The sequence below is a fragment of the Mytilus galloprovincialis genome, chromosome 7, assembly GCF_965363235.1.
Source record: "Mytilus galloprovincialis chromosome 7, xbMytGall1.hap1.1, whole genome shotgun sequence".
Classification (NCBI taxonomy): domain Eukaryota; kingdom Metazoa; phylum Mollusca; class Bivalvia; order Mytilida; family Mytilidae; genus Mytilus; species Mytilus galloprovincialis.
The window spans coordinates 10656410-10680271 of record NC_134844.1 but is presented as its reverse complement, the minus strand read 5'-3'; the positions used below and the strand labels follow the sequence as shown (position 1 = coordinate 10680271).

The window sequence follows — 23862 nt, the reverse complement described above, 5'->3', positions numbered from 1 at the left end:
AGTATTTGGAACATCTACATTCATGACCGTATGTTATTCTTTAAATGTCTTTTCGATTCTTGGATTATTTGGTTGCTGTATATATCACCTATATTCTACATTTCATTTTTTTCATAATGAATAATTTAGACAAAACTTTTTTTTTTTTTTTAATTTTCATTTTTTATTGAAATCTGTACATTTGTTAGTAATGAAAACATCGAATACCGGTACCTTATCCCGGCCTCGTTAATGTTAGTAATAGATCATGCAAATATAGACAAAACTTGATCTCAATTGTTGATCCGATATTGTTATTTTTGAGGAGATTATGTCAACTGGCATTTTACCAGTGCGATTCTTCTTATTGACATAATTAAAAAATAACAAGAGAAGCTAATGTTTCAGATCTATAAAGAAAAACAACGTGGCAAGCTGAAACAAAGCAGTGATACGTTGCCTCCTTGTTCAGATATACCGGTTTATAATTTAGGCAATATTTTGTTTTATCGGTAATTCCTATATTTTCCCTTTGATCTTACTGCCTAATATTTTCGAGTATCAACTAACCCGAATAATTCAGTCCCTCCCCGTAATCGATCTCTCCTACTTGCGAGGGCCTGAAGTCCTAACACGATAAAAACTCTTCACGAATCCTGGATTTTGATTGGTGCCCTGTAGAAGAGGTGACCAATCAGCAATTAGCTCAATTTTATCGAGATAGGTAAATCCCGAGCTAATTCCGAATGGTTGATTGAAGATTTTTCATTGTCTATGCATTCAGGCGTTAATGTAGTAAGCGGAATATAACGACTGAATTATTCGGGTTAAGTATCAACGTACTGGCTGTATCACTGAAAATATTAGGCAATATATGTGTGACGTCATGATTACCGATAAACAGAATAATAGGTAGTTTCGTTTTTGATACTGACTATATCATGTGGAATATCTTAACTCGCCCTAACGGGCTCGTCTAGATATTCCACATGATATAGTCAGTTTCAAAAACGAAACTACTTATTATTCTATATATATTTCATAAACATTTTAATAGAGGCATGCAGCCCTGGTTTTTAAATGTTCATGAAATAGGACCAAGTAGTATCTTGATATATGTACTCTTTTTTTTTTCTTCTTTTTTTTCTAGAATACCTTTTAATTTAACAACAATGATTTAAAGCAAACAACATTAAAACCTCAACTCTAAAGTTTGGTATATTTACTTTTAAATGATTTTGTGTGTTGGTTCTCTTCCTTCCACAAAAAATTAATCATCATGCCTTTTTGTCCTATAAATACCATGCATAGTCGTATTTGTCATATTTTCCGAATATTGTTTTCCTCATCGGATGGACATTTGAGTCATATATCAGTTATATGGTTGCTATAGTAACAACAATATACCATTTGTTCTATGTATGATTCTAAATTACAGACATTTTCACAAGAGAGAATCTTCTATTAGTGTTTGTGTTTTCTTTTATCTTAGTATTAATTTACCTTCACCTTGTCAACATTTCCCCCTTGTATGTACAATTATACAACGTTTGCATGAATAAAGACTGGAAATTAAATTTTATTTTAATAACGTCAATTCACTTGACCACAAACATTACAACTCATGAGGTTTCTCTTGTTATCATAGCTGTATCAATTTTTGTTCACCTTATAACTCTCACAAAACTTTGAGAACTCCAAATATTTGAAAACACATTCATCTGTTATGTTTGCACATCGGTATACAACTGTTGCCTTTATTTTTAATGACTTACAACAAATGTACATACATTATTACCCATGATATTGTTTAGTATACAGTAGATATAGTATAATTTAATTTTGGATGTTACGCGTCTTCCGATTGGCTGACGTTGTTTTGTTTATCAGCTCATAGACATAATAATTATTAATTGTCATGTGACCGTGACGTCATCAACGTTTTTTCATGGTTCACTCCGGTTTGTACTAGGCTATTCTGTCTATTCGAAATACGCGGGTTATTCAGTGTGCACCACATTTTTATGTTATTTCGAATAGACAGAAAAAATAGTACAGTCATTTCTTAGAAATATGTGATAAAAGATTACATAGTCTCTTCAGAAGAAACACATAATTTATGCACCAATATATAAGATAAATCTTTGAATTGCTAAAAGAAAGTCCATCGGAAAATACAAAGACTTTGTTGATTAATATTTCGTATCAACTTCACAAATAATACATGTTGGTCTTGAAGTATGAATTGTTGGTACTTACGTCGCTTATCATCTTAATCTAGTGATATAGTGTTCTTATATTTAAGAAATAATTCATGGGGGCTTGAATATATCGTGATTTTACCACGGGTTGGCCCTTTATGACAAATATTTTACCCCTGAGCGATAGCGAGGGGTAAAATATCGGCATACAGGGACAACCCGTGGTAAAATCTAGATATATTCAAGCCCCCATGAATTATTTCGATTCTGATAGGACACATACGGCAATTCTTTTGGATCGAAGCGCTCTAGGTGTAGGCAAATATTTGCCGTTCCCATAAATAAACGCACTAATAAACTAGCGTAAAAGAACGGAGCAAACTGCATTAGTGACATGCTTAAACTATTTAAAATAATGTATTTAGACAGTTTTGGATGAATTTGAATGATAATTTATTTATATGTCTTATATGATGTACAATAAAGGGCTTTTGCCACATTTTAGCATCATTTGTGTATGTTTCCTTGTGATGAATTTCGGATTCACAAGCGTGTATTTTCCCGTAAAATGCTTACATTCTAACGTCATTGTTCTATGACGTCGGGTATCTCATTCATAAAAAAGCATATGACGTGGGAGTACAATCGGAACAGCACTGGCAATATATTCATATTTTACCACGGGTGTGTACTCAAAGCGTTTGAAGGACGTCATGTTAGAATTGTATTTTAGTAACCTTAACTGTTGAGTCCATTTTTGGTAACAATCTTTTAGCGTGGCTCAATACTTATTCATCCCTCCGATTTGTTGTTGTGCTGTGGGTTTTTTTTTTGTATTCCTGTCTTTCATGTTTGCTTAAGTCATTTTGTCTTTCTTTGCTGACATATTTCTTTTCTTTAATGTGATTTAGATTATAACACGATGTGATAGCTGTATCCCTATTTTTGACACCTTTGACATAAAATATCTGGGTTTTTTTATTCACACATTGCTCTTATTATAATTCAATTTTTGGAGACTATCATACAATTAGGAGGATATGCTAGCTATAATACCAGGTTTAATCCACCATTTTGTACGTCAGGAAATGTATGTATCAAGTAAGGAATATGAAAGTTGTTTAACCTTTCGTTTGATGTGTCTGAATTTGTCATTTGATAAGGGCTTATCCGATTTGAATTTTCGATGTAGTTTGGTATTTTTGTTATTTTTACCTTTTAACTATTTGACCAACTTTAGACTTATTTGAAATTGGGTTTAGCTTCAAATTATGTATTTTAATTGAGATTTAATAGATTCATCAAAACCGTCCACTGTTACAATTATAAGTGACACCAATTGAGACAATGTTGCGAGGCAAAAAAATCATAGACAGGAAAATTTCAGAGAATCCAGGTTTTGTTTGTTCAACCCACTAGGAGACTTATGAAAGCATTAAGGATTGTTGGAACTTTATGGAGCAGGAATTGAGTAAAATTGTTAAATTGTTGAATTGTGTGCTTGATGTGTGGGGAATTTTTCTCATAATCCTCTTCTACCCAAACCATTCAATTGCAAATAAACTCATCATAGATACCAGGATAATTTTTTTATACTAACGCCAGACGCGCAAACCAGATGCTAAATACACAAGTATCTAGTAAATATCCATTCCAATCGCAACCTTCATCCAACCGCAGACAACCAAACAGATAAAGATGAATAGACGTTATCCTAGTCATCAACCCAACATGTCTTAACAAACTAGGTACACTTCTAGATATAAACTAAGCAGGCCATGGTATCGTTTATGATTTTACATCTGGTTAAAAAGAGTTAGAGAAACATCTATAAAAATACTAAAATATAAAAAAAACCAAATAAGAATTAATATAAGAAAAAATTACATATAATATCAATTATATGGTAATTTTTATAAATTTCCTGTTTACAAAACTTTGTATTTTTCGAAACACTAAGGGTTTTCTTATCCCTGGAGTAGATTACCTTAGCCGTATTTGGCACAACGTTTTGGAATTTTAGGTCCTCAATGCTCTTCAACTTTGTACTTGTTTGGCTTTTTAACTGATTTGATATGAGCGTCACTGATGAGTAGATGTAGACGAATCGCGGGTCTGGCGTATTAAATTATGATCCTGGTACCTTTGATAACTTTATAAAGAACATGAACGTTTATCAGACCAACACCAGTTCTGAAACACAAGACCAAAGAAAGTAATCCAGAACATCAGAATTCGGAGCACTAAAAGAGATTATTCATGATTATACCACTGAGAAAAGAAGGCATTCTTGGAACAACAATTTTTGAAAGAGCTGACATCTTAAACCAACTATTATAATCAGTATTTAAAAACGAACATTCAAGTTATATGCCAGATACTTTGCCCAAGTCAACACACATCTTTGCAAGCATAGGGTTACGATCCAGACTATTCCCCTCTACCGTTGGTGGATTAAAGTAGAATCAAAAAGCGCAGTTAATGTGATCACGGCAAATGACACGTAAAGTTTTTACCCTAAAAACCTAGGAGAATATTTCATAACCAATGTAATGTTCTTAATCAAGTAATAGACCACTTTCGAGGTATTCCACTTTCACCGTAAAAGTTCGTCACGTATACGCGGGTTTATGATGGCATTTACCAGATATAGTGGTTCGACTTTATCCCTGCAATATTACAGTCCATCAAGCGTCTTCATGGTTGTCATTATGCTGGATAAACTAAAAATAATAATTGTTCCGTAGGTACTTAATCATAATTTCGTAATGCCAGCAGTGTTGATAAAAAATTATAAAAACTTAATTTGCCAGTTCGTGCAATATTGCATCATATTGTACAACCGCTCACTCAACATGGAAATGGAAGTAACCATGACCCTACTCGCGGGAAGTTTTTCACTTAAAGCGAAAACTAAGTTTTTGGAGGAAATGCAAAGAATTCAAAAGGAGTCTATTGAAGTTCCTGAGTATGTGTGTGCGGCAAATGATGGACATTTAAGGTATATTTTTGGTTCCTGTTTTACACCAGATACAACCATTTTTGTGCATTCTAACTGAACAGAGTTCAAGTGCTGCCATTTGTCAAGAATCGTGTAGTCATAATAGGGTTGGTTATTATCTACCGGCAGATAACGTAGTGAAAGGATGTACATTTTGCTGCTTGGTGCGGATTTTGGTATATGTTTTGATAAGGGTGTTGTATTCTGGTAAACTTGAGTATACCAGTAATTAAAAAAGATCCTTCACTGGGGTTCTGAAAACAATCCAAGAGAAACTAAATAAAAATACAGATATAGAAAAGAAGATTTGGTATGATTGTCAATGAGACAACTCTCCACATAAAACCAAATGCCACCTAAATATATAACTATAGGTCATCGTATGACCTTCAACCGCTCACTCAACATGGAAATGGAAGTGACAATGACCCTACTCGCGGGAAGTTTTTCACTTAAAGCGAAAACTAAGTTTTTGGAGGAAATGCAAAGAATTCAAAAGGAGTCTATTGAAGTTCCTGAGTATGTGTGTGCGGCAAATGATGGACATTTAAGGTATATTTTTGGTTCCTGTTTTACACCAGATACAACCATTTTTGTGCATTCTAACTGAACAGAGTTCAAGTGCTGCCATTTGTCAAGAATCGTGTAGTCATAATAGGGTTGGTTATTATCTACCGGCAGATAACGTAGTGAAAGGATGTACATTTTGCTGCTTGGTGCGGATTTTGGTATATGTTTTGATAAGGGTGTTGTATTCTGGTAAACTTGAGTATACCAGTAATTAAAAAAGATCCTTCACTGGGGTTCTGAAAACAATCCAAGAGAAACTAAATAAAAATACAGATATAGAAAAGAAGATTTGGTATGATTGTCAATGAGACAACTCTCCACATAAAACCAAATGCCACCTAAATATATAACTATAGGTCATCGTATGACCTTCAACCGCTCACTCAACATGGAAATGGAAGTGACAATGACCCTACTCGCGGGAAGTTTTTCACTTAAAGCGAAAACTAAGTTTTTGGAGGAAATGCAAAGAATTCAAAAGGAGTCTATTGAAGTTCCTGAGTATGTGTGTGCGGCAAATGATGGACATTTAAGGTATATTTTTGGTTCCTGTTTTACACCAGATACAACCATTTTTGCGCATTCTAACTGAACAGAGTTCAAGTGCTGCCATTTGTCAAGAATCGTGTAGTCAACATAGGGTTGGTTGTTATCTACCGGCAGATAACGTAGTGACAGGATGTAAATTTTGCTGCTTGGTGCGGATTTTGATGTATGTTTTGATAAGGGTGTTGTATTCTGGTAAACTTGAGTATACCAGTAATTAAAAAAGATCCTTCACTGGGGTTCTGAAAACAATCCAAGAGAAACTAAAAAAAAATACAGATATAGAAAAGAAGATTTGGTATGATTGTCAATGAGACAACTCTCCACATAAAACCAAATGCCACCTAAATCTATAACTATAGGTCACCGTATGACCTTCAACAATGAGCAAAGCTCATGCCGCATAATTAGCTACAAAAGGCCCCGAAATGACAAATGTAAAACAATTCAAACGAGAAAACTAACGGCCTAATTTATGTATTAATTGAAATCAGTAAGTGATTTGTTTCCAAGAAATAGTATTTCAATTTCCTCTAAGATTATTTCCTGTTCGACCAATAGGATTTTTAGATCCTTAGAAAAATAGGGGGGACTTGTCATTTCTTAAAATGCAGGCGGTCCTAAAATAGCGTGCCCTAGTCAAAAGTGCTAATCGAAATAACTTAAATTTAAGGCCGATACCAATAGCAGATTAATTAAATCTCTGTCTACAAGTTTTTATCAGCCAAATATAAATAGAGTAGAGTCAAAGGTGTTAATCGAACATTTAGACCTATTGATAAAAGTATCAAAAGTAAGCCGGTAAGGAATCTACAATTAAGACTTTAGTAAATACAATAAAAACTTAGTTCCGTCTTACACGATTCAAAATGTAAACTTAAAACCTCTTATCTTTATAAAGATATCTTTATTGAAAGCCGTAAATTGGAAATTGGTTATGAAGAAATAAATAACAATTATTTTTTTTATAAATTGGTGCAACTATCTTCCTCTAATTAATAAATTTCAACTAGTATTTGAGGGTGGTGAATGTGTTTTAAATTTGTATTGGCTAAATCTACTCCGGATAAAGAGTAGGGGACTGGATCATAACCATTGATTTGAGATGATAACCAACACACTTAAATGCCAGAAAATAAAATCGGATAAGCAGGTGAAGATAAAAACATGGGAAAACTTAAATCCAACTTTAATTGCATACAAGAGAACACTTTTAAATGGATTAAGGATTATTTTTATCAGACAGAAGTTGTTATATCAGCAAATACGGGTACTAGTATTTGGATGTCAAATGTTAATGGAACCTAAAATTAGAACAAACAGAAAGAAAATAGTACATCTAGTGTAAACATTACACTTGGCTTTCTTAAAATAAATTTTGAAATTCCAAACAGCGAAATAAAATCACGTGCATACAAAATCATCGTTATATCAAAACTTGAATCAAATCAAGTGCAGCTTTTTTTTTTTATTATTTAAATACATATTTAAAAAACAAGCTTGAGTTTGTACAGAGGCATGCTGCCCGTCATGCACGCAAAAACTACATTTACATCAGTAGTCTAATAAATACGTTAAACAAACTAGAATATCCAAAACTTGCAGAGTAAAGTGCCAAAAACCTGGGCTGATATGCATACATCTCCCGAACCCACAGATTTTTCTACATGTTCGAAATAAATTGGTACTAGGATTGAATATCTGAACTTAAGTGGTTTTATGGATATCAGCCCAGACTTATCATGTTTTTCAAGTTTTACACGGACTAATTACAATAGCATCACTGGCCCTTATTCCAAAAGACAATTACCAAAAAAAAAAACGCACAACCAAGATTTTCGACAAGTCTCTGCTACAAACGAAATAGTTATCAGGCTTATAGATATGTGGCACAACTTTTTGGAATTTTGGGTCCTCAATGCTCTTCAACTTTGTACTTGTTTGGCTTTATAACTACTTTGATCTGAGCGTCACTGATGAGTCTTACATAGATGAAACGTGCGGCTGGCGTATTAGAATATAATCCTGGTACCTTTAATAACTAATTATAATTTGAGACGCCAGACGCGCGTTATAATTGATTTTTTTCCTCATACAATAGCACAGTGGAATAGGCTATCACAAGTTTTTCTAGCATGTCCAACAATCGAAATCTTCAGAGAACAGTTCACACTATTTGCTCTCTACAACACAATATAACTGTAAAGATGTCAATGAAGATACTTTACTACCTCTTCGTATGGTGTTTACATATCTCAATTGATACGTTATTCTCGAGCATGTTCACACTATACGGACTTCATATACAGGAATGTGCTCCTAACGCAGAAACTGCTCCAACAGAGTTATGAGGAATACAGATTAAAAATGACACTCCGTAAGTTTATGGACACCATCACGATTGGTTGATCCATACGATGTGTCTTTGTCCAAACTAACATAGGAAATTTTTACCACGTGTTAGATTGTGGTTTGTCATTATGTCGTCTGATCTTTTAATTACCGAACGTGACTTATTCCCGATTGTGACTGTTTTGCTGAATGTTAATTTGCATTGCTATAAGACGTGTCACGGTACTTTTCCATCCCAAATTCATGTATTTAGTTTGATGTTATGTTTGTTATTCTCATCGGATTTTGTCAAATGTTTGAACGTTTGTAGTTGTAAATCTTATTTGTTTCTGTGGTTATGGTAAATATAATTAATCATCCAGTTAATGTATTAGATTTTAGTTGGATCAACGAAATTTATACGATATATTTGGTTTACAGTTTGATTCAGTAGAAAAACCGACATAGCTAGATAATATAATTTATTATCTAATTACTTCCACAATTTGATATTAATTATTGTAATTTTCATAGTTATTAATAAATGTTTTATCAGTCTCACAAATCTAATCTTGAATTCTATCCTAATTCTATCTTATTTTAGGGAAATCTTTTTAGAAATTCAAATGTGACTGCACCAAGTGCATTGATGGCTTTGGCTAACTAGGTTGATGTGCTGGTTTAAGTTGCTTCATGTAATGTATCCGTTTTAATTCTGTAGTTAGTCACCACTTCGGTTTATCATATGTATCTAATTATATAGTCATTTTATAAAATTTACTGTTTGCAAAAGTATGAATTATTCCAAATAATAAGAATGTTCTTATCCCAGGCAGAAAACCTTAGCCGTATTTGTCATAACTTTTTGGAACTTTTTGTCTTCAGTGCAACTTTGTATTTGTTTTGGCTTTCGAACTTTTGTAATCTGGTCAGTCTTGTGTGGACGAAACGCACGTCTGGCATATTAAATTTTAAACCCGATACCTTTTGTTAGCTATTATTCGTGTGTTTCTCTGTCCTATATTTTCTCCCATTTATTTGTATTGTAATCCTGTCATGTAATGGTGTCATTTTAATATTATATTTAACATTGCCATTAAAAAGGAAGGTTTGGCATGCCACAAAACCAGGTTCAACCAACCATTTTTTTTCTTAAAATGTCATGTACCAAGTACATGGCCATTGCTATATTATAGTTCGTTTTTGTGTGTGTTACATTTTAATGTTGTGTTTCTTTGGTGTCGTAGTTTTCCTCTTATATTTGATGCGTTTCCCTCAGTTTTAGTTTGTAACCCGTTTTTTTTCCCAATCGATTTATGAATTTCGAACAGCGGTATACTACTGTTGCCTTTATTTAAATAGCTTAACTACTTGATCATGTTTATAATCACAAAAAGCAAATTCTTAAAATTTTATTTTTATTGTTTTGCTCTTTTTTATATATCTTTTTATTTACATTTCCCACCCATGCAAACAGTGCGTTATCTTCAATGTTATGAAGTTGTAACTGTATACTAGAAGAAGAAAAAGAAGAAATATATTAAAAAAAATATTCATCGCACGATTGTGTTTCAGTTAAATTCGGGTATAGAACCACTAATTCGGGCCATGTCAGAAAGAACTAAACAGAAAGTTAAACATATTTAAACAAATAGACATAGAAAGATGTGGTCTGAGTGCCAATGATACAACTCTCCTTCCAAGTCACAATTATAAAAGTAAACCATTATAGGTCAAGGTACGGTCTTCAACACTGAGCCTTGGCTCTCACCGAACAGCAAGCTATAAAGGGCCCATAAAAAATACTAGTGTAAACCCATTAAAACGGGAAAACAAACGGTCTAATTTATATATACAAAACGAGAAACACTTTTGAACCACATAAACAAACAACAGCTACTGAACATCAGAGTGTACACACATAGTAGCTTTGTCCATGAGTAAACTTTTTGGTATCTAAAGACAGCTCTAGGACTTGGGATCCCCGTGAAACTCCTGTAATAAAAAAAGTTTAAGATTTGAATATGTGGTTTAACAGGACACCCAGATCAGATGTGCATGCTTGTGTACTACCAAATTCCAGGACCTATCCTGCGCTAATATGAATTTAAAGGTATGTTAAATTTTTCAGCACTAGTCAGGATAAAAGAGGGACAAAAGATACCAAAGGGACAGCCAAACTCATTAATCGAAAATAAACTGACAACGCCATGACTAAAAATGAAAAAGACAAACAGACAAACAATAGTACGCACGACACAACATAGAAAACTAAAGAATAAACAACACGAACCCCACCAAAAACTAGGGGTGATCTCTGATTAGGTATAATGTTCACATGAAATTACTGTTCCTTTATTTAAAAGAAGGACACAATAAGATTGGATACTTGCAAGTGATTTTATTTCTTTATTTACCCTAATGCGCTCGAAGTATAGTGACAAACCTCTGATATTTCGTTTATCAATTTTCTGAAACTGAAAAGTGTCTAGCCTTAACAATATAACCTCAAAAAATAATTTCCCACACGATTCTACCTCCTATGCCCTGTTATTTACTAAAGTAGCATTTTACATTCAGATATGTTCGATTCTTCCTAGGGATAACAAAAAATGTATCACTTTTTCAAAGTTCGGCAACCATTGGTCTTTAACATAATTTGTTTACGAATGTTTAAAATATTAATTTATTGATTTAACTAGCCTTGATCGAGTAACCGTTTTATATTGCCTGTCTGACGAATTCAAACTAAAGACAAAAATTTCTATAGCCAGAAATATTCACACCTAATCTTGTTTTTCTAGTTGTTACACTTATTCAAATGGTCAGCAGATTTCCCACTGTAATATAACAGTTAAGAAACTTGCAGGATTTTAAGTAATTTATTGGCCGATAAATATAGAATACTGACAGGGAAGTAAATACCATTTCATTCGAAGTACCTAGAATATCGGGTAAGTTTTTTTTCAGTTCGTCGTTTCATTAAACGATATAAGGCAGATACATTTATCATTTTGATAAATTATCTATCTAGTAAATACTACTTTAATTTGATTGTTTTGTGGTTGCTGTTTTCGCTTTCTAGTTCACCTAGATGATTTTCTTTCTCTAAACATGCTAAAGGTCTCATACGGGTATTACATAATTTGTTTAGTATATAGAAATGAATTAATGAATATGCAAAGACATTCGTTCTTGAAACAAAACAAGAACGTTTAATATTGATGCTGTAAGCAGCATTACTCATAAAAAAACCCATTTCCGTCATATCTAAAATAATGTCCTATCAGATCTTTAAAACAATTAGAATATAGTTAAATGTATTTCCTTAATTGTATTTGAAGAGATCAATCTGATAACAACAGAAAAAAGAAGCCTCTAACAAAATGGAAATTTATCAATCGAAACCTACCTTATTCTATTTTAATATTAATTTCTGGGAAAAAAAGCTAGCCTCCTCATAGCTGCTGCAATTTGAAAGTGTTTTACATGCAGAATAGCACTGTATTGAATTACAAAAAAATATACGTCAAATACTAATTTTGTAATTTTTCTATTCCAGCAGTGTGGGGAATCTATGACTATATGATCTATATATATAACATTTGAATTTTAGGGGGGTGGGGGATTGCTAGAATGAAAAAAATTTCCTGCATTTTTTAAGTTGTTTTTATTTTTCACTCTATTCGGTCCTGTCTTTTTTACTAGTTAATCCTGACAGTTTTTACTTTAATTGTCATCCTGCTTCTTTTTTTAACACTCGCTCATTCTGCCTGTTTTGTTTTTGCTCAAAACTCCTGTCCTGCTTTTTTCAAATTTCATCCTAGCCCCTCCATAAAAATGACAGCTCCTAACGTGACAGTACCCTAATTGTACCGTGTAACCAAATTGCAGCTTTTAGCAAAAATAGCAGTGAAAATCGTATAAGTTTTCTAAGGGACTAAACCATTTGTATTTTACATTTTTGACATTATTTCAAATAGATAAATTATTCACAAAACGTTCACAGTAAATATCAACAGATGAAGTATTAATCGGAAAGAGTAAAATCTACGGAAACGTCGCCAGGGGACGTCCACTAAAAGTCATCTTTTAAAAATCAGTTAACAAAATATGGTACGAGCATCCATTACTTAAGAAATGAATAATTCTAACTTTTTTAAGAAATTAACAAAACATTTGTTATCTGATTTTAAGGATGTGAATTTAAGCATGGATGCCATTTGGATATTCCTCATAACATAATCATGGATCGTTGGGTAGTCGGTTAAAAAAAGAAAATCACAAAAATACTGAATTTCGAGGAAAATTCAAAACGGAAAGTCCCTAATCAAATTGCAAAATCAAAGCTCAAACATATCAAACGAATGAATAACTATTGTTATTTTCCTGACTTGGTACAGGCATTTTCTTCATAACCACTTTTCTATGATTCAAAATGGAATTGATGAAACCATATAGTAAATGAAGATACATCTACAAAATAAACATTTAAAGGAATATTTATCTGGATTGTTTATTTCAAACAATCCAATGCCAACAGTATTTACCAACCGTGAAAGACCCCCATGGTTAGTCATGTTTGTATTAAAAACATCATCGTATTTTGAGAGTGTGTCTGAGAACATTACGGTAAGAGGATAAATTTTAACAGGTGTGGCTTAGAAAATGAAATCGTGAAAAAAGACTTTTGTGAGCTTAGCGCATTTAACTCTAGTTTTGTATTCTATTGATAGATCTGGCAGTTTAAAGCTAAGCCTGCAAAACTTTTTAAGAATGTTATGCAAAAGTCTGAATATGATTAATATCATGAATATTGGTATCATGTGCTTCGTAACTCTGAAACAAAAGAAGTGTGAATAGAATTCAGATGAATATTAGAGGAATTTTGTTTGAATAGTTGTCTTCGTGTAACGATTTATAATCTATTTTCCAACTTGTTACTTTTCTTATCACGAATTTCCTGAAAATACACATTTCATTTCCTTTCTCAAGTATATCCAGTATGGAAGTCTATTTCTGCCATCTTAGTACAGCTATAAACATTCTTAAATAGATTTTTCTTCCAAATAGGAATAGTCGTGATACACCTGTACAGTCAACTAAAAACGTTGGTGATAGAAATTGATAATGTATGGTGCTCAGGTTGTACTGGGACCTCTGGAAGCTGTCAAGGCTAGACAGAAAAGCAAATTTGCGATCGGTAGGTTATATGATTTTAAATTATATAGATTTTTATTTATTTGTCTTTGTCAACTCATTCAACTGAATCAAGATTAATAGAAATTACACAAAGATATGAAAGAATAATCGTAACAAGATACATGTATATACATATATTTCATATTCCACATTTTCAATTCTTCAATTTTCAGTATACTTGTACTGTCGACTATGTACACTTCTATTATCGTTTTTCGATAAGAAATACTGTTTTTGTAAAAAAAAAACTTTTATGTTTATTAAGCGTCAGCATAATAACTGAAAATCAACATTAACACAAAAAGCATCCAAATTTTTGATGACCATGAACAATTATTCTCTTTTCTTATGTGTTTCTGAATTCATATTTTGCTGTCCATTCCTTGCCTATATCCTAGGCCTATGTGTCCTTGGTCATTGGTAAACTTTCTTTTGAAAGGGACATAAGCTGTCCGATTCGGAGTCAAATTTTCATATTCGACTTATAACATACTAAAACGTGAGTCCAAATAAAAAAATCTTTAATAAACAATTTACAATGAATAAATTCAAAAGTAGGTATCAACATTTCGTGTGTATTTAAGTCTTGACGCCAGCTAACGAACCATCGACCTGGCCTTTCGAAGACTGACAACGGTGATATAATCTGATATAAACATAAACACAGATATAAATAGATAACGAGCTTGTGCAATTGGATTTTCTAGGTTTGTTTGATTTCATATGATAGGTTAAAACAATATGTTCATAATCGTTTTTACCCGTATAAGAATGAGTTTTTGTAGATCGATACAACCAAATGGTGTACCCTGGTTTCACTTCCAAATTTTGACATTTTTCCCCCTTTTAATAGCTGAACACGCCTAGTTCATGTGTAACACATATCTAGCTTAGGGTTAAATTTAATTTATAATGTGGTCGAATTATTTACTTGCATTAGTGATGTTTCTCTGATTATTTTGACCAAATATTAATCAATAATGTTAATATTTCACTATTTCACTTTCATGCATGATTTAACAAAAAACAAATCATATTTCATTTTAATATATATCTCGTATACATTGCTCCTTAACCACATTTACTAATAAGTTTGATTAATCATTACACGTACGGCATACTTAGGTCGTCATTATTGAGAGCCAATATATCCATTGAATATCTTAACGTGTAATTAAATATTTGAGTCATGCAGATTTTGTTTCGAGTGGTCTTTGCTGATTTTAGTCATAAATTGTAACTCATAACAATACAGAAACCGGTCAGCAATATGTGGTCTACAGTAAGTCCTCGTGGAAATTCCGTTAACTTGACGATATACGGAATCTCCATAGCGATCACTAATGTTATGAAGTAAAAATTCAAGGGCAGTTATAGTATCAAAGCAGGTCCAATCGACACAGTTCTTTTGTTTGTTGTTACTAAAAAATTACCTAAAAGAGTTTGAACATATGTATTCGCGTTCTGACTTTTTAAATGCCAATTTAATCAGGTGTTTGAATTATTTCATAATAAGGTTATGAGGCAAAGTGGTATACAGGGTACAAAAATCAAAACTTTGAACAGATTCGAAATCACCAATATTAGCATACAATTTATCAAGTACTACCAACGAAATTTTGACACTCAAAAAGTAATTAATTCCACTACTTTCAAAGGCCTTATTTGAATAATTTATTACCAGGTGTACTAGTAGCTAGAATCGATGGCTTAGTAGTAGAATAATGGCTTTAAGACTGAATATTATTGAGACGAGGGATACTTAACGTACACTGCATAGATTTATCCTACCGAACTGACTTTAAATAAAGTTAATACTAACAATGCCCTTTCCTGGATCTTGATATCTATATCTTTAACGGGTAACATAACACCATAATGTTTCAAGTCCTATTGTTGATCATCCATTTTTAGATGGCGACGTTCCCTTGTCACCATCTTATGGTGTTTATATATCTCAATTTGTTCGATTCGCTCGTGTAAGTATGTGTAACACCGGTATCTCCATTGATTTCCTCCTATTTATTTTGTTAAATTTGCACTTTTCCAAATATTGTGCAGAATTTATCTTTGTTTTAAAATGCAGAAATATTTGGCATGGGTAAAGTGTTATTCTGTCCTGTACTATAAAAAAAATTCAACATTTTATTGCATATACGAAAAAAAAATCACTGGAAGTTAGCAAATAAAATGTTCTTTTTTTAACATGTGTACAAGCTTTAGTAACCATGATACCTGAAGCTTCCAAAATATTTTATAGAAACCCAAAATAAGAAAATAATAGTGCTTTGAAATACTTAAGATATATGTTTATGACCGAGAAATGTTTTACTGCAATGAAATGTAGGATTAATTACCTACAAGTGTCAAATTCAAGGGAATATTTGTTTCGATCTATTCACATATACAACCAGATGTGAGAACTATGATTTGGTGGTATATCAACTATATGCTACCATCGGGATCAATCCATAATACATGAATTGTCCGGAAAGGTAAAATCAAGTACATATCAACAATAGGGGTGATTTTAAGTAACAGACGGTGTACCAACCATGGAGAAACTAAGTTTGCTTTAAACAAATCAGATTGAGGAGTGCTACAAATGTTTCGTAGCATTGCCTGCAATACAGATAGTAAACGGTCTACAGAGTAAAAATGTTTCGGATACATTTTATTCTTTTGGTATAACATATGCAATTTGCTTTTAAAATAATGAAAAGGAAGGAATCTGTCTAATTATAATAATAAAGTGTCTCTCAATAGTATCATATGCTTCGATTATATCAGCAAATGTAATGCTTGTTATAAGCTTTTTGTTAAGTGCAATAAAAAAAATATGCTATACAATTCTAGCAACTGATGCAAAGTTGAGTATCCTTGAATAAATGCTAAATGATTTTTGTACAATTGTTTATTTCCATGTAGATTCTAAATGGTAACACATATATTTGAATACAATTTTTTTAACACTCGAGTCACACATAACAATAAGAAGAAGGGCCTGTAGTTAGAAGGTAATCACTCATCACCAATTATGAATAAGGAAATAACATGTGCAATCAATCTTCCATTAATTGGTCCGGAAATATTCAATCATTTAAAGTTTTGTTAATTAAAAGACACACATTAGGGTTTAGAAATTTCATTTCTGACAGCAAAAAGTAAAATCGCAAAAATACTGAACTCAGAGGAAAATCTAATCGGAAAGTCCAAATAACATTCTTTTGCAAACGTAATCTGGTCCATCAGCTTTATTAACATTGAGCATTGAAACAATGTCATGTTCAGCTCTTTCACTAACTAAAATTTGTGAAAGAAACTCAAGACATCGGTCTTCAAATTCTGGCAAATCGTAACTAGCGCCATCTAAATAAGAAATTAAACAACAATCTGTATTTAAAATGTCAGACTTTTCGGTTTCCTCGTATGCTAGTTTAAAGTTATGATCTGGATCCGTCATGGGAGTTAAATCATGAGACGGGGTATCAGTTTTAATTAACATGTTTTCAGTACTGTTTACAATATGTCGCTTTTAATCCATAAAATTTTCACTTTAGCTTTTTTTTTTTAAAGTTATTTACGTTGTTCCTTTGTTGTTTATAATAGTAACATCCCTTGTAGGTATACACCCGGGTGCTATATTAAGAATTGAGTTAGTGAAATTAGTAGCAGCAACATGAACGCCACAGAAATAAAACATTCACAATGTGTTAAAAACTCTATAGGTACAGTCAAACCTCATAACTAATATATTAAAGAGTTTGGTAAATGTTTTAATTTATATGTGGTAACGAAATCTCTGACTTGAAAATTCATCAGTCATCCAAAAAACAGTTTAATGAAATCTAAGTTCGGTAAACGTCCCATTTTGCGGTCATTATGTACAACAAGGAGAAAATAGTCCACCAGAACCCAAAGTGGATTTGAGCATATAATCTATAATATATACTTGTAGAAACTGAGCTGCGGATTGCTTTAGTTGGGAAAACGGGCGTTGGAAAAAGTGCAACGGCAAACACCTTGTGTGGGGAAGAATATTTCGAATCTGGGGTTCAAGCTGTCAGTTTGACACAAATATGTCAACAAAAGAAGGCTAGGGTACTAGGAAGGGATGTATTAATCATTGACACTCCGGGAATATTTGACACAGAAACAGATCCTACTGGCGTTGAAAATGAAATAAAAAGATGCGTACATATTGGTGCACCTGGCTTACATGCTGTTCTTTATGTAATGGAAATAGGTAGATTCAGAGACGAAGATACAGACGCTATAAGGGCTTTTCTGAGATTTTTCGATAGTGAAATGAAGGACCGGGTGATTGTTGTTTTCACTCATGGTGATAAACTACAGAAAAAAGGGATAAAGCTAGAAGACCACCTTTTAAAGGCTCCAATGTCACTCCAACAATTTCTTGAAGACTGTCAGAACCGTGTTATACTTTTCAACAATGAATTCGATAAAGAAGAGAGCTATGAGCAAATTAATGGTCTTTTAACGATGATAGAAGCACTGAAAAGATCTAACGAATTAGCATATTACTCTGATGAATTATTTATGAAAGCAGAAGAAAGAATACAGGAACGAGAAAAAGAAATTGAAGAGAAAATCAAGCACGAATACAGAGAAAGGCAAGCAGAATTCGAGCAATCAATGAAATTACAACTGGAAGATATGATGCGAAAGGAAAGGGAAAATGAGCTTAAGGATTTGAAAAAAGAATACGAGAAAAGGTTAGAGAAAGTCCGGGATGATGTCAGAAAACAGATTTCTGATAAGGATAGTACATGGTATGTAACATTATATAGGTTATGATAAGTGACTTTTTTCCCTGTAGTGTCACAAAAAAGTTGCAAAAGTACCTGAACAATAACTTGCATGTTGAACAATGAAGTTGGAAAGTTGCAATTCCTTATGAGTCTTCAATATTACTGGCCTTAGCGTTTTTCTCTTAAATATATAGGCTTACACGAAACATACTATGTAACAATATTGCCGATAACCTAGACTACTAGAAGCACACCGGATTTAAGACTTAAAACTATAATTGATGAAATACTCGTGTACTGTATGTTAAGTCAAATAAAATATAATGACAACATCAATTTAGTTGACATGCCGGCCAGGTACAACTAACTTAAGCGAATTAACTCGGTCAAACTAAAACAATCTTTACATACATTAGTTAAAAGTTGGAAACCTGTGTTCGAAACCCAATGATTATAAAATCGTCTTCAGCGTAATACTTTTGCCAGTATGTATAAATAAATCTATAATTATTCTCATCAAAATACATATGCATAAGCAAATATATAACATCAACTATAAAAGGAATACAAAGGAATAACAGGAACACTGAAGTGCAACAAAAAAACGCCAACTTCATAGAAACGAACTATTTGATAACAACTTCCATATTTCTGACTTGGTTCAGGACATTTTCAAGGTATTTCCCAGCACTAAATTATAAAAGAGCATCGCATCATTATAACAAAACTAATGTTTCCCGCTAGAATCAAATAAATATACTGAAAAGGAATAAGAAAAAGACAAACACTTATCAAGTTCACAAATAAAAACTGTAATAACCACTTGCCTTAAAAAAAGATTGTGTTTCAGGTAGGAATCTGACACTCAGAAGTAAATTTATCCATCTTGATTGTATCGTGTTAGCGAGCCTGCCTCGAAAGAGAGAGACGTTATTCTGGTTAAAGCTTTCCCGTTTCAGCATTAAAAATTAAGAATTATGAGCAATGAGTGGTTGGGACAGTGTCAGAACAATTGTCCAGTTAGGTTGACATAACTTATTGCGATCTAATTCTTTTTGGACTGAGTCACACATTTACATGTTCTCGTTCTAAATGTGCCTTTTGACATAAACACCTGCCTTCATCATTAACAGTAAATTTTATCAATATATATATATACTAGTATAAATAAATAACGAAATAAAGCCAGGGTATATGATTAGATATATAACTGACTAAGTCGGAAAAATGAGAAAATGCTTTTTGTATTTAACACATGGATTAAATGTATTTTGTGGGAAATGATGAAAAATCAGAAACCAATTTCAGAATGAAAATAAAAAAGTTTGTGTGACTGATATCAAAGTTATATTTTAGATAAACATTCGAAAAAAAAATGATTTTTTTAATCCTTCATATATGAAAACATATTTCAAAAATATACACTTCATGTTAAAAAATACTGTTCATATGTGGATGATTTAAGAGAAGCTTCAGATTAGATACTAACATAGCTTTTGAATTTAAGAAGAACAAAATATCGTTATATATTAAACAGTTTTCCCTTTTTTTCAGTGTCATTCTGTAATGAGTTAATGGACTGGAAGACAGCAAAATATTTTTCTAGAAGCAGTTGCTTGCAGCTCCGGTACAACATTTACATTTTTCACATTTTTGTATTTTAACATGAATTTCTTGTACACCGTTATTGTAGTATTTTTATTGGACTGATGTCTATTGTATGTTCCTGTTGTCCCCCCCCCCCCATTCCAAAGTAATAACGATTGTCTTTAACTGCATTTTAATATTTGTATCAAATGGATGCTGATAGCTGATTTGTGATAGCTAATATTCAATTAATTCACAAATATTTAGCTGACCTTGTCAAAAGGTTCGTCCGACGTGCATCGTCCATGGACTATTACTACTAAACAACTGCATACATCGGAATAAAATTAGCCGTAATTATCTTAGTTTATCAAATTTGTTAAATGATTCTGCCTACTAAGCAACATGGCTGTCACGGTTAGAAATAGAATAGATGGCTTAAATGCAGGTATAGTCTAATATCTTGAAAACTGTTACAGACAGTGAAAATATGACGGAGCACAAAGGGTAAAATGTCAAGATCTACTTACGGTCTATCTTGACGAAATCGTCGAGCTACTCATTGTATCAGTATTGGGCCTTTTAATTTTTTATTTCTTTTGTGTTTTGATTATAACCTACAAATAATCACAATATCTAAAAACGTCCTTGACTCCTTTGATACAAATTGTACCCAATTTTGTATTTCAAACTGACACTATAGCAAATAAAAAACTTTAAAACTAGATCGACAAGTAGAACACACGTAAAAATGTTCCGCTGGACATTTTAACGAATCAAAGATAAAAAGTAAAATCACAAAAATACTGAACTCAGAGGAAAATCCAATCGGAAAGTCAATAATCACATGGCAAAATCAAATAACAAAACACATAAAAAAACGAATGGACAAGAACCATTTGCTTCGTTTTTGTCGAAAGCTTTAGTAGACAGAAAGACTTCTTCGCAGATGACTGTATTTTATACAGAACAATAAAAATCAGCAAGATTACAGCATCAGCAAAACGACTAAGACAAATTGGAACAAACTTGGGATATGCAATTCCACCCATTACACGCAACTTCCTTACTGTAACAAGATCACAGTCACTATACAAACATAAATATGTACTTTAATGCCACATTTTAGAAGCTGTCTACACAACAAAATATCTTGGTTTCACCTTATTAAACAACATGTAACGGAATACCCATATCAATAACATCACAACTAAAGCAAATAAGATCTTAAACTTTGCAAGAAGAAACTTAAAAATAAATCAGAAAGAAACAAACACATTTGGCTTATAAATCTATGGTTCGATCAAATCTATAATAATGCTCTTTAATTTGGTCTCCAACCCCCCCCCTTTCCCCCCCCAAAAAAAACAATGAAAAAAAATGAAAAAAAAAACAATTAAGGGCAGCACGTTACTTCACCAACAGGTGCCATAACACCAGTAGTATCTCTTTCATGACTGACCATCTTAAATGGAAGTCACTTGAAATTCGCAGGAACATCAATCGAATAACAATGATGTATAAAATCACAAACATATTTATTGCAGTAGATCCAAACCTTTATGTTTTACCACAGCCAGTCAAAACAACAGATTCACCAATTCACTCCAATATCAACCAAGAACAAATTACTTTAAGTACCACTTTTTACCATTCATAGTTGTACTCTGGAATTCACTCCCACATAAGATCATATGGTTTATCGCTTTGAATAAGTTTAAAACACTGATCCAAAATCTGTATATTTAGATATCTACTCTGTTTGTAAATATATGTAAATGTGTTTATTTTTTATTATTGCACAAAATTATTGTTGATTACTGCACTCATAAATTGATATATTTTACTATGATTGTTTTTTTTTGTGCTTAAACGCCACTTTTACTCACAGCTTTTGTGCTATTTCGTGTTTTGGTGGAGTGCCCGGGAGAAAACCACAGACCTTAAATAGGAAAACTGACGAATCCTAGTCAATTAAGGTTGGAGTCGAGTGCACCTGCACGAGCGGGGTTGGAACTCATAACCTCAGTGTTGACTGGCTAGTTATTACAGTAGTAACTACTAAGACCACTCGGCCATCGAGGCCCTTATCATCTTTTAAAAAATATCTGTTTGTGATGCACCGATGTTTAGTCATCAATGTGCTGATGGATCGTCGTACAATGTAGGTGTAGATGTAAAACAGAAGACTGATTATAGGAGTTATTGCCTCAAATTTTGATTTGTTTACCAGTTTCCAGTGTTTACTTTTTAAATTGTTATCCACAATGAAATGACTGTACTTTTAACAGTAAAAAAACAAACCATCAACACGTATTTTCTCTTAAACAAATATTTTGCCTTAGTTAGCTTTTATCTTCGGGATAAGCGATAGTTTTAATATGAAATTGATGGCATCTGCATTTGAACATAGACAAAGAGGCTGTCAATGCTTGAAATTATATAATTTATCATAGAAAACAATCGGGCTATGAATCAGTTGTTTTTTTACCTTAAATAAAGGCAACAGTAGTATACCGCTGTTCGAAATTCATAAAACGATAGAGAATAAACAAATCCGGGTTACAAACTAAAACTTAGGGAAAAGTAACAAATATAAGAGACCAATGACACAACAGAGACACAACACCGAAATGTAACACACACAGAAACGAACTGTAATGTAAAAATTGCCTTTTCCTGACTTGGTACAGGGCATTTTATGAAAAAATGGTGGGTTAAACCTGGTTTTGTGGCATGCCAAACCTCCCGCTTTAATAGCAGTGTTGATTATAACATTAAAATGACAACATTACACGACAGGGTTACAATAAATAAACAGAGAAATGGGAGAAAATATAGGACAGAGAAACAAACGAATAGTAGCCATCAAAAGGTAACAGGTTAAAAAATATTTTTATACGTAAGAGGCGCGCTACGTCCACACAAAACTATGCTTAGATGTAAAAAGTTTGAAAGCCATAACAACTTGAAGATCGCCGAGGACCAAAAGTTCCAAAAAGTTGATTAAAAAAGTAAAAGTTGTGGTGTCTAAAAATTCTAATTCTTAATTTCGGAGCACTTGAGATCACCCCAGTTTTTGATGGGGATTGTGTTGCTTATTCTTTAATTGTCTATGTTGTGTCATGTGTACTATTGTTTGTCTGTTTGTGTTTTTCATTTTTAGCTATGGCGTTGTCAGTTTATTTTCGATTTATGATTTTGACTGTTCCTCTGGTATCATTCGCCCCTCTTTTTTCGGCCATCTTGTTCACTATATACAATATTAGGCAATAAATATTGGCATCGAATTAGACGCTTAATGTTAAAGTCGACGCAAAGATCATAAGAATTGTGCTTTTGAACGGATATTGTATTCATTTTACGTGCGAAAAAAATTACCAAATTCAAAGTTTTATTCATTTATTAAGCTAGGCTTTGATATATTTATAATACACTTGGATTTCCTATTGTTTTTCAGTATTTTTATGTAACATAATTTTACAAAAATTATTATATATAATATTTCATTTTTTTTAAATCAATAAATTCATTGAATACAAGATAATTGCTTTACTTGTACATTCCTTTATATGCCTTTAACTATCAAAGTAATCAAAATTAAGTGTGGATTTCCTGTTTTTCGTCAATTGTGGGCTTTTATTATATTTTCTCTTTTTTTTTAGAACTTTAG

The 23862-nt window shown here is 32.5% G+C and overlaps 1 long non-coding RNA gene across 1 annotated transcript; it reads left to right on the top strand.

The window, feature by feature from the left end:
* Positions 1 to 11540: 11540 nt before the first annotated feature.
* On the top strand, positions 11541 to 23619 carry LOC143082279 (uncharacterized). Its single transcript, XR_012980336.1, has 4 exons — positions 11541 to 11582; positions 13702 to 13831; positions 17789 to 18623; positions 20157 to 23619. It is a non-coding gene; the product is annotated as an uncharacterized LOC143082279 (long non-coding RNA).
* Positions 23620 to 23862: the final 243 nt, after the last annotated feature.